This window comes from Lolium rigidum, chromosome 1, assembly GCF_022539505.1.
Source record: "Lolium rigidum isolate FL_2022 chromosome 1, APGP_CSIRO_Lrig_0.1, whole genome shotgun sequence".
Classification (NCBI taxonomy): Eukaryota; Viridiplantae; Streptophyta; class Magnoliopsida; order Poales; family Poaceae; genus Lolium; species Lolium rigidum.
Window position 1 is genome coordinate 325,510,377 of NC_061508.1, and position 19,435 is coordinate 325,529,811.

Here is a 19,435-nt window from a genome sequence, read left to right on the forward strand (position 1 = left end):
TTAGGGTTGTTTAAGGTTTAGGGATCATCGATCGAGTGCGCACACACATTATTAGAGGCACCCGCGCCGTTACGCATAAATTGCATGCATATATATGTGTGTTTTTTGGGCCACCAACGATATATAGATGATCGAGAGAGAGAGAGAGATTGAAATCCCCAAGAATATGTTCAAATATACATTAAAATATATGCACGAATGCATTGTAGGCCATGCATGCACACTAGTTATATATATATTATGAGGCAACTTAATCAAATGTGTTTTCATTCGAGAGAACTTGTCAAAGTTCAAGTTAATTAATTTATCACGATAATTATATAATTAATTAATGAATCTCAGGGATATGTTATGCAACATGATCGATATAGGCCATGTATATTTTAATTGGTGTTAATCTACGGTTTGCTAGCTAGCTGCTATATATAGAGCATGTTTTTATTAGATCGGGTTATAGCTAGCTAGTATAGTTTAGGGTTATGTGTTTTAATTAAGTAGGGTTGATTAGCTAGGGTTAGTTACATATATATGGTTTAGGGTTAATGCATGGCACATTTAATTTTATTAGAGGATCACGAGGCACCCATGACCCGCTCGATCGATGCACAATTAAGTGTCGTTGGCCTATACAGAGGGTTTAATTGGGGTTTAGGATTAGCTAGGGTTTAGGCTTAGGGTTAGGGTTAGGGTTAGGGTACGTTTAGGGTCTAGGGTTTAGGGTTTAGTGTTTAGGGTGTTTAGGGTTTAGGGATTAGGGATTTAAGGTTTTAGGGTTGTTTAAGGTTTAGGGATCATCGATCGAGTGCGCACACACATTATTAGAGGCACCCGCGCCTTTACGCATAAATTGCATGCATATATATGTGTGTTTTTTGGGCCACCAACGATATATAGATGATCGAGAGAGAGAGAGAGATTGAAATCCCCAAGAATATGTTCAAATATACATTAAAATATATGCACGAATGCATTGTAGGCCATGCATGCACACTAATTATATATATATTATGAGGCAACTTAATCAAATGTGTTTTCATTCGAGAGAACTTGTCAAAGTTCAAGTTAATTAATTTATCACGATAATTATATAATTAATTAATGAATCTGCGGGATATGTTATACAACATGATCGATATAGGCCATGTATATTTTAATTGGTGTTAATCTATGGTTTGCTAGCTAGCTGCTATATATAGAGCATGTTTTTATTAGATCGGGTTATATCTAGTATAGTTTAGGGTTATGTGTTTTAATTAAGTAGGGTTGATTAGCTAGGGTTAGTTACATATATATGGTTTAGGGTTAATGCATGGCACATTTAATTTTATTAGAGGATCGCGAGGCACCCATGACCCGCTCGATCGATGCACAATTAAGTGTCGTTGGCCTATACATAGGGTTTAATTGGGGTTTAGGATTAGCTAGGGTTTAGGGTTAGGGTTAGGGTTAGGGTTAGGGTACGTTTAGGGTTAATGCATGTCACATTTAATTTAACTAGAGGACCGCGAGGCACCCCGGCCTCGCTTGATGCACAATTAAGTGTCGTTGGCCTATATATATAGGGTTTAATTAGGGTTTAGGGTTAGCTAGCTGGGTTTAGGGTTTAGTGTTTTGGGTGTTTAGCTAGGGTCTAGGGTTTAGGGTTTAGTGTTTACGGTGTTTAGAGGGTCTAGGGTTTAGTGTTTAGGGTGTTTAGGGTCTAGGGTTTAGGGTCTAGTGTTTAGGGTCTATGGTTTAGGGTTTAATTAGTGTTTAGGGTGTTTAGGGTTTAGGGTTTAGTGTTTACGGTGTTTAGGGTCTAGGGTTTAGGGTTTAGTGTTTAGGGTCTAGGGTTTAGGGTTTAATTAGTGTTTAGGGTGTTTATAGGGTTTAGGGTTTAGGGTTTAGGGTTTTAGGGTTTAGGGTTTAGGGTTTAGGGTTTAGGGTTTAGGGTTTAGGGTTTACGGTGTTTAGGGTCTAGGGTTTAGGGTTTAGTGTTTAGGGTGTTTAGGGTCTAGGGTTTAGTGTGTTTAGGGTGTTTAGGGTTTAGGGGATTAGGGATTAGGGTTTTAGGGTTGTTTAAGGTTTAGGGATCATCGATCGAGTGCGCACACACATTATTAGAGGCACCCGCGCCTTTACGCATCAAGTGCATGCGTATATATGTGTGTTTTTTGGGCCACCAACGATATATAGATGATCGAGAGAGAGAGAGAGATTGAAATCCCCAAGAATATGTTCAAATATACATTAAAATATATGCACGAATGCATTGTAGGCCATGCATGCACACTAATTATATATATATTATGAGGCAACTTAATCAAATGTGTTTTCATTCGAGAGAACTTGTCAAAGTTCAAGTTAATTAATTTATCACGATAATTATATAATTAATTAATGAATCTCATGGATATGTTATACAACATGATCGATATAGGCCATGTATATTTTAATTGGTGTTAATCTACGGTTTGCTAGCTAGCTGCTATATATAGAGCATGTTTTTATTAGATCGGGTTATAGCTAGCTAGTATAGTTTAGGGTTATGTGTTTTAATTAAGTAGGGTTGATTAGCTAGGGTTAGTTACATATATATGGTTTAGGGTTAATGCATGGCACATTTAATTTTATTAGAGGATCGCGAGGCACCCATGACCCGCTCGATCGATGCACAATTAAGTGTCGTTGGCCTATACATAGGGTTTAATTGGGGTTTAGGATTAGCTAGGGTTTAGGGTTAGGGTTAGGGTTAGGGTTAGGGTACGTTTAGGGTCTAGGGTTTAGGGTTTAGTGTTTAGGGTGTTTAGGGTTTAGGGATTAGGGATTTAGGGTTTTAGGGTTGTTTAAGGTTTAGGGATCATCGATCGAGTGCGCACACACATTATTAGAGGCACCCGCGCCTTTACGCATAAATTGCATGCATATATATATGTGTGTGTTTTTTGGCCACCAACGATATATAGATGATCGAGAGAGAGAGATTGAAATCCCCAAGAATATGTTCAAATATACATTAAAATATATGCACGAATGCATGGTAGGCCATGCATGCACACTAATTATATATATATTATGAGGCAACTTAATCAAATGTGTTTTCATTCGAGAGAACTTGTCAAAATTAAAGTTAATTAATTTATCACGATAATTATATAATTAATTAATGAATCTCGGGGATATGTTATACAACATGATCGATATAGGCCATGTATATATTAATTGGTGTTAATCTACGGTTTGCTAGCTAGCTGCTATATATAGAGCATGTTTTTATTAGATCGGGTTATAGCTAGTATAGTTTAGGGTTATGTGTTTTCATTAAGTAGGGTTGATTAGCTATGGTTAGTTACATATATATGGTTTAGGGTTAATGCATGGCACATTTAATTTAATTAGAGGACCGCGAGGCACCCCCGGCCTGCTTGATGCACAATTAAGTGTCGTTGGCCTATATATAGGGTTTAATTAGGGTTTAGGGTTAGGGTTAGGGTTTAGGGTCTAGGGTTTAGTGTTTAGGGTGTTTAGGGTTTAGGGATTAGGGATTAGGGTTTCAGGGTTGTATAAGGTTTAGGGATCATCGATCGAGTGCGCACACACATTATTAGAGGCACCCGCGCCTTTGCGCATAAAGTGCATGCGTATAGTTTAGGGTTATTTGTTTTAATTAAGTAGGGTTTGATCAGCTAGGGTTAGTTACATATATATGGTTTAGGGTTAATGCATGGCACATTACATATAGTTTAAATCTCAAGAATGTTTATACATGATAGGCCATATGTGCAAAGGAATTTTTTTCCTCGTGAACTTGTCAAAATTCAAGTTTATCGGTGCCAATGGAAACTAGTCCAAAAAATTACATAGAGGACCAAAAGTACTAGACAATAACTAATAGAACCCGCAACTTTACAAAAAGGACCCCAAAACATATAGAAGAAAATCAATCGAGTCCTTCTCGACCGCACATCGGATCTCTGCTCCGCATCCTTTCCAAAGCAACTCCGTCGCCGGGGACGCACCACTTGGGACGGTGTCGCCGGTAGTCGCCAGGACGAAGGAGAAGAAGGGCCTCAAGCAACGGCATATTGGCTTCGAGAAGGGTCGCCGAAAGTCCAAGATGTGCACGGGCAAGACGGATGACGCCGTCGTATGCCCCGAGCTTGTGAACTTTAGCAGCTTGACTTCCCCATTGGCCGGATCCGAAGCACCGACCAAAGCAAGCCTCACCGTTAGCGCCATCACATTGATGGCACCGGATCGGGGTTTGGCCGGCAAGATCCGCCGGATTCACCATAGGCCGGATCCGAAGCCGATGACGAGATCCCCGACTCCATTGCGCCATTCTCGCTCATGGGAAACACTCGGATCTAAGCTTACAACAACACTAACTCCCTCGGATCCAAATTAGCTGACTCAACTTTGCTTATCTAAATATGGATGTATCCACACATGTTTTTACTCTAGATACATACACGTCTAAGGAAAGTTGAATCAATTAATTTAGTTCGGAGGGTGTACAATATACAGAGAGAAGTCGGCCTCGTCTCCGGCCGGCGAGGCCGCCGGAGAGAAGGGGGAGTGGGAGAGACTCGAGAGAGAAAGAGAAGAGGAAGAAATGAGAGCTCCCCGGGGAAGAACATTATTTTTGTCGTTCGCTCGTACCGTAGCTTGAAACCGAAAATTTCGGCCACGCGCCAAATCATCCCGCCGCATCCATTCGAAAATCCCGTGACCAGTTTTACCCTTTTAACCCCGGTCCGGAAGCTACAACCCACCGACCATGGAGGGCTCATTCGGTAACAATGAAATATCTTGCCTAGATCCCGAACCCTCCCCACAGGCCCACACCCACCCACCAACCATTCGCCCCATTAGCTCAAAAATACTCTCACACGCCAAAGCTCTGACTCTCTACAGTACTAGATCCGCTTCGCCGCCGGCATACTCCTCCACAGCGTAGCCTTGATCGTGTTGGCTGTCCACCCACCCGATCCGCTCCCCGCCGCCCTCGTCACCGACGGATCCGCTTCACCGCCGACCTCGCCACCGACGGATCTCGCTTCACCGCCGACCTCGCCACCGACGGATCTCGCTTCACCGCCGACCTCGCCACCGACTACCTCGCCGCAGCGGCTGTATCAACTTCACCGAATACCTTGCCAGCCAACCAGATCCGCTTCACTAACGCCCGCTTCTACCGAAACAGGGTCGATTCATCGTCTCCCGCGTTCGCCGCCGCCGGAATGCAAGTTGCCGCCCCGTCCACCCCGCCGCAGCCTTGGTTAGTACGCTGGCCCGTTAGATCGCGGTGTTTCTTTAGCCATGTTTTGTGTAGTTATTTGCGGATCTCATATGCCGTTAACTTTCTTGATGTGTTGCTTCGCATGAAGTTTGTTTAAATGTTGTACAAGTACAAAAGCATTATCCGGTCGCTACCATCCTGTTCATTCTATCGACACCTGTGTGCATCCACATATTTATAGCCTTGTACCCATTCATTTGCCGCCAACTCGTTTTTGTACTCGCATGCTATTGTCGCACCGCTTTTATAGTCGTGCTATGGGCATTTCCAATCTGCTTGTTCTTATACCACGTCATTAGCTCACCGCTAGCTGTTTTCTCGTGTCCCGCTATTCTCACACTGCTTTTATAATCATGCTATGTGCATTTCCAATCTGCTTGCTCTTATACCTCGTCTTTAGCTTATATAGTTATTGCTGCGTGCATGTCTGGTCTTTGTATTATCGTAGACTGACTTGTCAATGTTATTTTTCCTTGGGATTGATCATGCGAACCACTTATTAGAACATCCAACATTAACAGCGGGGACGCTAGGTAAGGTTGGAATCTGAGTTCGTGGTTGGTAATTTTGGCGCTTACTTCCGTTATTATCTATAACCTATATGCATTGTTCCTTATGCAAGAGATTAACACTTGGAACCCTGCCATAGCAATGCCATTCATGCTTTACTATGTTTCTGCCTATTTGATATGCTTGTCTTGGAGAAACTTTGAGGGTGATTTGAACCTGACATTTGGTCATTCTTAATGTTAGTTTACTTTATGTGTAAAACCTTGGCATTACCCTACTCTAAATCTGAATGTCTGAAATTCGTATCTCATGCAAAGCAACATCTAGTTGGTTTTAATCTGATATCTGGTAACTATTGGCTTATTCATTTGGCAGCTCAAGTTTTTTGTTATTTGAAACCAGCTGACTTGGTCTTAAATGTGATATCTAAACACGGATTAAGGACAATGGAGCAGGAGGATTAGCATTTCACTTGATGGCTGAACCTAAAATGATAGGCATGTTGACCACGACTAGTGCACGCAAGAGAAGGACCTGCAGAGTGAGCCGTATGTGCTTAGTACATGCATCTTATCTTATCTTGTGCTTATTTCTCGCTACATGTCGTTATCCGATCTCTACATTGCGTAATACATGTTTGAATAGTTAATTGTTGTAACTATGTTTACAATGTTACCGAATGCAGCTTTTAATGAAGCAATCATCATTAGAAGATAGTCGCCAAAAAAGGATCCGTAGCGACCCCGTGCAACATTATGATGTAAGTTTGTGCTTAGTACAAGTTCCATACATGTCTTATTTATGCAACTTGTTATTATCTTATATCTACATTGCATAATAAATGTTTGCATAGTTCATCGTTTAACTCTTTTTGCATTATTATCGAATGCGCTTGTGATGAAGCAATCTTCATTACCGAGTGAGGCCCACAAAAAGTTCTGATCTTTCTTCCGATGCATCTTCTCATAGCCGTCAACCTAGACCATTTCTTTCATCGGACAAGAAATATCTCAAGGCCGTACTTTATAAAAGACATGGTATTGCCGCTTTAAGATCCGTAGTCGATATGTTGACAAAGAGTACACAAGATTCAATCAAGGCGATTGCCAAATGTCAACGTGTTATTGATGATGCTAATAGAAGTCCTCAATGATTCTATGTAATTTTTTTATTTGGGCACATTAATTGCCTTGTAATTTTCCTATTTGTTTTATTTGTGTATGTACTTGTGTGTATCATTGAAATCAGATTTTAGGCTCATGAAATTTAATGCAAGTTGACTAGTCAAACAAGTAGGGCCCTACAACAGATTGGGCCGGCCCACTTACAGTAGTGTGGGACCCACTTTCATTTTGGGCCGGCCCACTTCTTTAGTAGGCCGGCCCGGCTACACGATAATGGGCTCCACATGCTTATTGGGCCGGCCCACTTGCTCTATGGTGGTCCCACATGGTAAATGGGCCGGCCCTTTAATAGGAAGGTGGGACCCACTCGTGTTTTTGGCCCGGCCCACTATCTTGTTGGGCCGGCCCACTTTCTATATGGTGGACCCCACACACCAAATGGGCCGGCCCTTTAATAGGAAGGTGGGACCCACCTGTGTTTTGGCCCGGCCCACTATCTTGTTGGGCCGGCCCACTTTCTATATGGTGGACCCCACATACCAAATGGGCCGGCCCATTAACAGGAATGTGGGACCCACCTGTGTTTTTGGCCCGGCCCACTATCTTGGTGGGCCAGCCCACTTGCTATATGGTGGGCCCCACACACTAAATGGGCCGGCCCTTTAACAGGAAAGTGGGACCCACCTGTGTTTTTGGCCCGGCCCACTATTTTGTTGGGCCGGCCCACTTGCTATATGGTGGACCCCACAAACTAAATGGGCCGACCCTTTAACTGGAAAGTGGGACCCACCTGTGTTTTGGCCCGGCCCACTAGCTTGTTGGGCCGGCCCACTTGCTATACGGTGGACCCCACACACTAAGTGGGCCGGCCCTTTAACAGGAAAGTGGGACCCACCTGTGTTTTTGGCCCGGCCCACTTGCTTTTTGGGCCGGCCCAGTTGCTGTAAGGTGGACCCCACATGTTAAATGGGCCGGCACATTTAAGTTTTGACCAGTCAACCTTAGAGGTTAGGCCCGGCCCACGTAACTAATGGACCAGCCCAACTATATAGTTGACCGGTCAAACTATGTCATCTGGCCCGGCCCGCTTAAGACGTGGCAGGCCTCGTGTGGGCCTACCATCTACCACGGGGTTTCAGCCGGTTAACGCCGTTAACTGGCAGTTAACGGCGTCCGCCACGTGTCAGTTTGCATGACGTCAGCAGTCAACGGGCTCCCGAAAACACTTCCGCAACGGTCCGATTTTCCGTGGCGGAAGGGCGCCCAAGCGCGACGGACCGAAAAAATCGTCGTTGGACTTTGCCTGACGCAGTTTCGACAACGGAACCCATATCGTCGGGTTAGGCCCATAGGCGACGAAAAATGCCCCTTAGTTGACGATTTTGGGACGTTGTCTATCAGAACTTTTCTTGTAGTGTAACCAAATATGGTCTCAACTATTATCCTAATGAATCGGCTTGTGAGCAAGCAACTACTCTTGAGGAAAATGTTAGGTTGAAGAAAGAACTTGCCAAGTTCACCACAACCAAGAGTAAGATGGGATTGGATGACCTTTCGAGTAAGCAAAGGTCAAACAATCAAAAGTATGGACTTGGGTATGTCCCCAAGCCCTACAAGAAGAACAACTACAAGAAAGAGAAACCCGCTCAAGAAAAGAACAAGAAGGTCACTAATGATGGCAAAGCCCCAAAGGGCAAAGCCGCTAGTGGTGACCGAACGGGGCCAAACAATCACTATGCTTTATTTGTTGATTATTATGGTGATGTTTATGCTAACTATGTTGGTCCTCGGAATGGCTATGCTTATAGAGGGTACTCGATTTGGGTACCAAAAGATCTTGTTGCCATGACTAGGGAACCCATCAATCAATGGGTTCCTAAATCCTCTACTTATTTTGTAGGGGTATTCCTCCGGTGGTCCAAAGTGGGTGTTTGATAGTGGATGCACCAATCATTTGACCGGAGGAAGAGGTGTGCTTGACCAATTCATTGAAGATATTAACAAGAAGTCAAGCATTACCTTTGGTGACAACTCAAAGGGAAAGGTACTTGGGTATGGCAAGGTGGCAATCTCTAAGGACTTGTGCCTTGAGACGGTTATGCTAGTTGAACACCTTGGTTATAACTTGCTTTCTATATATCATCTTGCCGATGCCGGTTACAATTCATATTTTACTAAGTATTATGTGCAAGTCTTTAGGAGTGACAATCTCAAATTGGTCCTTGTTGGATATGTGGAGAACAACCTTTACGTGGTTGACCTCTCGAAAGAGAGCCCATCTCCCTCCACATGTCTAATGGCGGCCAAGCATGACGAAGGTTGGTTGTGGCATCGCCGCCTTGGTCATGTTAACATGAGAAATCTTAAACAACTCCTAAAGGGTGAGCACATTGTTGGACTAACCGGCATTTCTTTTGAGAAAGATCGTGTATGCAAGTGCATGTGTAGCGGGAAAACAACTCAAGAAGAAACATCCTATCAAGAGTATCGTCACCACATCTAGGCCTTTGGAGCTCCTTCATTTGGATCTCTTTGGGCCATCACATTATGATACTCTTGGTGGGAGCAAGTATGGACTTGTCATTGTTGATGATTACTCAAGATACTCTTGGGTCTTTCTCCTTAAGTCTAAGGATGAGACCCATAGGGAGTTCATCACCTTCGCCAAGAAAGCTCAACGTACATATGAATCCGAGATCAAGGCGATTAGGACCGACAATGGTACCGAGTTCAAGAACTACACTATGCAAGAGTTTGTTGATGATGAGGGCATCAAGCATGAGTTTTCAGCTCCATATACCCCTCAACAAAATGGTGTTGTTGAAAGGAAGAACCGGACTATCATTGAGATGGCAAGAACCATGTTGAGTGAATTCAACTCACCCCACAACTTTTGGGGAGAAGCCATCTCTACAGCTTGTCCACTACTCCAACCGGCTCTTCCTCCGCCCCCTCCACAACAAAACTCCATATGAGCTTCTCACAGGTAACAAGCCTAATGTCATGTACATTCGTGTCTTTGGATGCAAATGTCTTGTTAAGAACAATAAAGGGAAGCTTGGTAAATTTGAAACTAGAACTATAGAGGGCATTTTTGTTGGATATGCGGAGAACTCTCACGCCTATAGATACTACAACCGGTCCACTCGGGACTATTGAAGTATCTTGTGACGTGGTGTTCTTGGAGGATAATGGCTCCCAAGTGGAGCAAGTTGTTCCATGTGTTGCGGGTAATGATGATGATCCATCTAGTGCCATCAAGCATATGGGCATTGGACACATCCGGCCCATGGAAGTGCATAGTGATGATCAAGGTGATGGAATAGAAGTATCAAGCTCACCTCAAGTTGAGCCTAGCTCAACTCAAGTTGAACCATCAAGTGCAACCCAAGATGTATCCTCCACTCAAGATGAGCCACATCCCGAAGAACAAGAAGAAAGTCCTCAACCCACTGAGCAAGATCATGATGATGATCAAGAAACATCTTCAACTCATGTTCAAGCTCAAGTTGTACCTCATGATCAAGTATTAGCAAGAGATGAATTCATTGATCATGAAGGAACCATTCGGAAGATCAAGGCGGCTACAAGGGCAAGTGACATGAAAGTAGATATTGTCCTCGGTAGCATCTCAAAAGGAGTGGTAACTCGTAGACACCATGCATTACTTATGACTTATTGTCAACATCATGCGTTTGTTTCTAGTTTTGAGCCACTCAAGGTACATGAAGCCTTGGTTGATCCGGATTGGGTCATTGCCATGCAAGAAGAATTGGAGTGTTTCACCCGCAATGAAGTATGGTCTCTAGTTGAGAGACCCAAGGATCATCGCATCAATGTCATTGGGACCAAATGGGTGTTCAAGAACAAGCAAGATGAAGATGGCATTGTCATTAGAAATAAAGCAAGGTTAGTGGCGCAAGGGTTTGCCCAAATAGAAGGTATGGACTTTGAGGATACCTTTGCGCCGGTAGCCCGTCTTGAAGCTATTCGTCTTTTGCTTGCATTTGCATCTTTCCACAATTTCAAACTATACCAAATGGATGTGAAAAGTGCATTTTTGAATGGTCCTCTAAAATAAACCGCATATGTAGCTCAACCCCCGGGTTTCGAAGACCCATGCCGACCCAACCATGTGTATTTACTCCATAAGGCACTCTATGGTCTCAAGCAAGCTCCACGTGCTTGGTATGAGTTCCTTAGAGATTTTCTACTACAAGATGGGTTTTGCATGGGTACGGTCGATTCCACCCTTTTCACCAAGCGGGTTAAAGGGGGTGGCTTGTTTATATGTCAAATATATGTTGATGATATTATATTTGGTGGAACTAACCCCAATCATAACAAAGCTTTTGAGCAATTGATGACTAGGAAATTTGAGATGTCCATGATGGGGGAGTTGAAGTTTTTCCTAGGCTTCCAAGTGAGGCAACTTGCAAAAGGCACCTTCATCTCTCAAGAAAAGTATGTGAAGGACATGCTCAAGAAGTTCAACATGACCAATGCAAGCCCAATGAAGACACCCATGCCCGTAAAGGGGCAACTTGGCTCATGTGACGGTGAGAAGGAGGTGGACATAAAGGTATACCGTTCCATGATAGGATCCTTGCTCTACCTTTGTGCCTCTAGGCCGGATATCATGCTAAGTGTAGGGATGTGTGCTCGTTTTCAATCCGCTCCTAAGGAGAGCCATTTGATGGCGGTCAAACGGATTTTAAGATACCTTGTTCTCACTCCTACTCTCGGGCTATGGTATCCAAAGGGGTCAACCTTTGAACTCATTGGCTACTCGGACTCCGATTGGGCCGGTGATAAGGTTGACCGGAAGTCTACCTCCGGGGCTTGCCAATTTATTGGCCGGTCATTGGTGAGTTGGTCATCCAAGAAACAAAACTCCACCGCTTTATCCACCGCCGAAGCCGAATATATATCTGCGGCATCTTGTTGCACTCAATTGTTATGGATGAAGCAAACCTTGAAAGACTATGGTGTGTCTCTTCGTACGGTGCCTCTTCTATGTGACAATGAAAGTGCAATAAAGATCGCCAATAACCCGGTTCAACATTGTCGCACCAAACATATTGACATTCGCCATCACTTCCTACGTGATCATGTTGCCAATAAGGATATTGATCTCACTCATGTGGGAACAACCTACCAATTGGCGGATATTTTCACTAAGCCTTTGGATGAAGCCCGGTTTGTAAACTTGAGAGGAGAACTTGGTATTCTTGATCCTAAAAACTTGGATTGAATCAACTTCTTGCACTATATTCTTGCATTTATCTAACTATCTAGCTTAGAGGCATAGCACATATGGGGATAGTCATCTTACCATGTCTTGGTATGATGCATACCCATGTGTGCAACATAAATAGACCCAATGTCATTATATGGACCCAAGCACGTCTCTTCGAGGTCACATGACATTTGCGCTTTCACATAGGGGGGGTAATCCCCCGCCCCTCATTTAGTCTCAAATTGCAACTTGATTTGACTATACAAGGCTAAATGATCTTATTGCAAAAATCACTTCAAAAACGACTTATGACTCTTGATTTATACTTCGAATCATGCCCATTGTTGCTATTTACATCTTGTTTGGATTTTCACTCCAATGGGTATGCCTAGAGAATTTTGTGTTCCCAACCCCATGTCTATGCTCATCTCATCATCCTCTATCTATCTATATGTACATGTCATCATCATCTGAGCATTCATACACACTTACACAAAGAATAGGGGCAAAACGAGGCAAAAACGAGGCACCACTGAGTGGCCGGTCTCTGGCCCGGTTGGACCGGCCCCTGAGCCGGATCAGCCGGCGCCAGGTCCGGTCGACCGGACGCACGACCGGCCGGGCGGCTGTTATGATTTGAAGAAGGATACCCCTTGGGGCTTCTTCCTCATTATTCCCCAACCTCCAAACACTCCATGGCCGCCGCCCCCTCCAGCTCCACCACGCCCTAGGCCCTTTCCCCCCACTAGTTTCTCCCCAAACTTCACACAACCATAGATCGGGATCCCTCAAGCTTCTTCACCAAAGGATTTGGCTCCTCCCAAGCTATTTTGGGAGATCTTGGGGATTTGGTCCTCAACCCCTTGTTCACGTGTTCCTCCTGCTCACTTGGGCAAAGAGGACAATGTCTTCGGGTAACTCCTTCTCCCTACCCCTCTCCCTCTTACTTTTCCTCTCCCATTGCCACATTTTGAGGAACTTTGAGAAAAATTAGGGTTAGGGTTAGGGTTAGTAAGTCCTCATGCCAACTAGAGTGTCTCACATGCCTATGCACATTGTTCACTCTCCTAGTATAGTCTATGTTCAAGTTTGTGAGTTTTTGCATGATTTTGTGTCGAATTTCTGGGCAAACATCACAACTCAGCATAACCCTGTTTATAGCCCGGTCGACCGGCCTCTCAACCGGCCGGTCCGGCGCCAGGTCCGGTCAACCGGATGGACAACCGGCTGGTCCGGTCCACCGTCCGGTCTGACCGGCCCCTGCGCCGGCCAGCCCAGCTTTTTCGCATAATTTCGTCGAGACACTTGGATATAGGCTATGCTTTTGGCTTCCTCACATATACTGATGACATGTACACTTATCCCCCCCTGCTCCCTCTTGTTCTATTTTGCTGATTCACAGGAAGTTGGAGTGGTGAGGATCGTGGCACTACCGCCAAGAGAGGAAGGCTTGCAAGTGGCCGTGCAGCTCCGACCACTGGTGGCAGCTCAGCTAGGGGCCGTAACAAGACATCTGGCAATAAAAGGAAAGATAAACATGTAGCACAAGACGGTGATGAGGTATTGCCAGATTGCCATGTTGGTGATGTGCATGTTGGGGCATGGAGAAGACTCGGAGAGTCCAACCCCTATCGGTATGAGGCACCTACTTACCAAGGGGGAGATAAGTTTTTCTGGACCAAGACACAACAAGTCATGTGGGACGACTACTATAACTCCCAAGAGCATATGAAGACTGGCACCATTGTTATGCCCAAGGCCATCAAGGATGTCATTGGAATGTATGAAACTACCAAGTTTCGCTTTGTGGTTGAGACCTTGAGGCGGATGGGGTTGTATGACCTCATGTGTTTGACACCTTCTGATGGATGCTACTGTCCAATCTTGGTGAGACAGTTTCATTGCACAGTCTTTTTCCATGATGATGCAGCTAGGACTATGACTTGGATGACTGGCAAACAGAAATACACTTGCAACTATCTTGATCTCTCGTGAAGCCTTGGGGTTTGGTGGAGGCCGTGCTCGTGGTTTCAAGATCTATTCTCGGCGAGACGTTCACCGTAGGGGACATTGCCTTTTGCTATCCTCCGGATCCCGCACCTGGACCTCCCAGCATCTCTGGCATGTACTACTCATACCTTATCCTTGCCAAGCTATTCCGAGAGAGTCTCATTAGCAAGATTGGCGACACAAGTGAATGTCGTGCATACCATCTGAACTTGATGTACTATTGCCATCCTGAGCATCAGCAAATTATTGACGGCTGTGATCTCATCTATTGTGAGCTACGGCGCTATGTTCGTGAACGATTGACTCCTAATCTTGCCCAGTATGTTCAGCTGCTCATCAACAAGGTTGTGCCAGCACCTCTCAATACGCAAGGTGAACGGGTCAGGATGGCAGCCTTCAGGGTACCTGCCCAAGGTGATAGACCGGAAGTCACTGCATGAGGCCTTCTGAGCGCCGGTCCAAGGAACGCCATGACCATGCTAGCTCCAGCCACTCTAGGCGCCCACAGCATGGTGTCTCACGGTTCTTCTCTAGCCTATGGCAGATGTGCAAGAACACCAATGATGTTGCACATCAAAGTCTTTCTTTGAACCAAGAGACGAGGCGGCGCCAAAATGAGTTCATGGCTTCTAGGAATGCACCTGTTCCTCCTCCTGGCCCTGAGTTGGAGCCTGTCCATGCAACAAACTGGGAGATGCCTCTCCTCTCTGATGAGATGTTCCAGAACTTTGATCCCTCCTTGTACTTTGGTGGTCCTCCTCCTAGACCTGCCCGTGCACCTACTGCTGATGCTGATGATGAAGAGGATGAAGGTGATGAGGATGACAATGGTGAGGATGATGATGAAGAAGCCGACGATGAGGATGGTGATGGCATCTCTCCATCCACGGGGCACGAGTTCTATTGATGGGACGCTAGCATCTCTCCTCTTTTCTTCGCCTTTTTGGTGATTCCGATGCCAAAGGGGGAGAAGAGAGTAGAGTCTAGAATCACGGGGTTCTTTGATTGTCACAAGCCATGGGAGTTGCTTTATTTGGATTTTATATGGCTTGTGCGTATTTGCTTTGATTTCTCAAGAACCATTTGCTACTTCGAATAATTCATGTATGGATATGTATGGACGACTATTATGTGTGCTACTCTATGTTAGGATAATCATGCTTTATGCTTATATATCTTGATATACTTGTCCATACCATGCTTGTTTCCTAAAGATATTGGGGGAGCTTCTCATATTCCACAAATGGTGCACTTTGCATTCAAACGCAAATTCTCCAAGTGCACATATTATGGGGGAGCTGTCGTAATATCTTATATGGAATCAAGGTTTAGAGCTTATCATAATATCTATATGTGACTCTAGCTCGGTTTGTCATCGTATACCAAAAAGGGGAGATTGTAAGGGTATTTTACCCTTATCCATTATTTTGGTAACTATGACACCGTGCTAGAGTATTTGGACTAATACATGCCTACAAGATAATTCACAGGTATTAGCCAAAGAGGTATAATGGTGTATCGATGGAACAAGAAGGCAACGGGAGACCCCCCAATTCGATGAAGAATCAGCAAGGTTTGCAGAGTCTGGCCGGTCCCAGATCCGGTCGGACCGGCCCTGGCGCCGGACGACCCGGTCACCAACCGGACCAAGGACCGGTGCCATCCGGACGAGATCCAGTAAAGAATGAAGAATGGTCCGGTCAGTGTCCGGTCGCCAGCCCGGTTTGAACCGGCTGCTCCGGTTCCTGGCCCGGTCGGACCGGGCTCCAGACCGGGCGTCCCGGTCGGCAACCGGCCTTTGCGCCTGTGCCATCCGGGCCTATCCGAGAAAGAATGGCGCCGCCCGGTCAAGACCCGGTCCCAGCTCCGGTTGGAAACCGGCCGGTCCGGTCGGTGGCCCGGCCGGACCGGGCCGTGGACCGGCTCGTCCGGCGCCGCATCCGGTCGACCGGGCTCCTCGAGGAATCTGCCGATGTGGCAAGTGACCAACGGCCATATTTCGAAGTACACTATAAATAGGCCTTCTTCTACCTCTGAACAGTTAGGCACTACACTACAAGCTGTTCTTGAGCTCCTTCTTCCATACTCCATTGTTAGAAACACCAAAAGCCTCAGATCTCCCTCCTCCTCCACTCAAACTCAAATCCCTCCGGGAAACGATAGAGGAGGACCCGATCTACCGTTCTACCAAGCCAAATCTTATTCCCCCTTGTATTCATCAAGAAGCTTGCTTCCTAGGGTTCCTTGGAAACCCTAGGTGGGCAAGAGGAGTCCGGAAGCATCCGGGCCGTGGATCTGCTCCGGGCAAGATTGTGAAGGTTTGGAGGCTACCTCAAAGTCTACCACAAGTGAGAGAGCTATTCCTTCGTGGGATAGGCTCCGGAGAATAGGGTGAGCCTTCGTGGCGCGGGGAATCCTTCGTGGGACCTCCACTCCTCCAAACGTGACGTACCTTGTTGCAAAGCAAGGGAACACGGGAATACATCCTCGTCTCCGCGTGCTATCGGTTATCTCTAACCGAACTCCTTACTTGTGATTTAATCGCTCGTGAGAGCCTTCGTGCTCGAGTTAGTTGTATCCTCATATAGGTTGCTTCACCTAGTTTGCATTAGGCTCACCTTTATATTCCGCAAAGCCTAATATTGCAAAGTAAGAATTAAAATCTGTAGAAACCTATTCACCCCCCCCTCTAGATTTACCATCTCTATACTTTCAGCATCCATTGGGGGGCTCCCACGGGATGCTCGAATACCGCTATACAGTAGTACTCTACCCAGTATTATACACTTCTTGTACTTGCCATGTGTGGGGCCTTTCCACAATGTATAACAAGTAAAGATCCTTCCTCTCTTACATCCAACACCAATCACCCCTAAATCCTTTGCTGACGATTGTCGTGCCACAATCCCAAAAGAACCCAAAAATCAATCTTCGTCCGCCATCTCACTACTAGGAAAACAGCTAGATGTAATATTGCTAGAAGTGGAGCACCTTGTACCAATGGCGTACTAGGGTTAGAGGTGTGCCACTGCTATGTGTGGCCAAGGTTTGACCCATCCACCACGCTTACCAATGGTTCACCACGTGTAGGTGCGTCACTGCAGTGGTGCACCTACACGTGGTGAACCATTGGTAAGTGCTGCCCAAAATTTTCAATTTTAAAATCCTTCGAGATGGTCATGTGTTATGTGCTCTAGTTGGTAGGAAAATTAACAAACATGAATTTTTTTTTGCAAAATGGCGCCATCTTTCGGTAGAGCGGCTTTTCTTGTTGCATACCACCTCCGATGAAAAAACATTTATATAAAAATGTATCTACATAAAATTTACATCTAAATTCGTTTAGCGACTTTTTAGATTCCCTCAAAATCCAATTTTTTTTAGAGTTTTTCATGTTTTAGAAAAAAGTTCGAAAGAGGGAAAAGTTAGGAGTGGCCACTGCTTGCTAACGTTTCCCTCGTTCGAGTAAACAGTCGGCCACCTACTCCAACTTTTCTTATCCACATTCCTCCTCCCTCCTTCACACATTCTCTTCTCCATCCTCTCCATCCTTTCCTCCTTCCTCATCCTCCTCCTCCTCTTTTCCATCCTCTCTTCATTCCTCCTCTCCTCCATCCTCTCCATCCTCTCATCTTGTCTCCTCACCAGCAACCTCCTCATGGGCCTCCCTCCCTCCTCCCTCTGGCCACCCTACTCACTCCGGCCTCCCTTCTCCCTCTGGCCTCCTTCCTCTCCTACATCCGCCCGCCCTACTCTCCGGCCGCCGGCCTGCCCTCCTCTCCGGCCACATGTCGAGAGCTCCCCGGCACATAGAACGTAGCAAGATATGGAATAGAACAAAATAAATAAAAAAAAACAATCGCAAAAGGATGGTGCCAGATACAAATCTAGATTTCAAAATTTTACTAGTGGCGCGTCTACTTTTTTAACAGTGCCGCACTCTTAGGACATTGAATTGGCGCACATGTAGGCTAGTATTGGTGCACCAGGTGGTGCGCCACTAGTATGTGGATTACTAGTGACGCATCTCGAGGTGCACCACTACTAACACTTATCAGTGGCGCGCTAGTAGTGGCGCACCATTGTACATCACTGCTATCCTTTTTTCTAGTAGTGCCTACCGCTGCCGCCGTAGAAAACCATGGGCGTGATCCACCGCCGACACCGAATATCAAAGCCCTAGCCGTTGTGATCCTTCTGACCTGCGATCGACTTCCGAAGAAATTTGAATTATGAACAAAATGCGGCGTCTAAGATATAGTAGGCTCCAAAAGTTCAGGTTGCCAATCCATAGCCGACGTTTCAAATTACCAGTGGAATCTGGAGAACAAAAACCTTCAACAACTTCCCAGCTGGGTTTGTATAACAAAAGAAAAACACGGTCCAGCCAACTCTATGATGTTAAGCAAATTTTCGACAACCACCCGAATGGAATCTAAGAGACCCATACTTCACTTCATGACAGTGTATACAATACCTTTCCATACATATATTACAATACGGAAATTCAACTCGGCTCCCGGATGCGTATGCTCCCTCTACCGAAAAAAATCATATTTCGAAGTGTTGAATTTTTTTGACAAAACATTCTCATCAAGTTTCACGAAAAACCAATATTTTTTGTGGACTATGTAAAAAAGAGAACATTTATCTTCTGAAAAGCATTATTTTAGCACTGAATTTTGTATTTTTACACACATCACATGACAAGTTATTTTTTATGAAACGACTTTGTGAACGTGTAGCACGTGAAGATGTACGTGCGAATTTTTTGTTTCAACTTTTTTAAATTCAAAATTTGTATAAGTTATATTTCTGGAGTGGAGAGAGTAGAAAAGATGCAACACTTAACAATTGGAACTGCTACTAAATTCGGGATGGAAAAAATTAGTTTTAACTCAAGAGAGGCAAAATGAAACGTGGAACCAAAAGTAACCATCTATATGTGGAAATTCAACGTGTGAACATCAGAAATGCTGGAAAAAAAATGGAACATCACAAAGGTTGCACCCTGAAAATGAAATTAGGCAGAAAAAAAAAAGAATTGTTATGATGCAGTGGAAGTTCCAGCTTAGTCTGTGTAGTGCTAATGAACAAACAAAATAGGGTTTTTAAATAACACTTGGCCAAACAGATGCTAAAAATCAAACTTGCAGGAGTAATTTTTACAGAACTGCTGATCTGCAAACATATCCAGGAACTAGGCATTTAAGAATCTGTTTCACCAATCTACAGATTTTGGACAACATAATTGTGTTGAGCTACAGACCG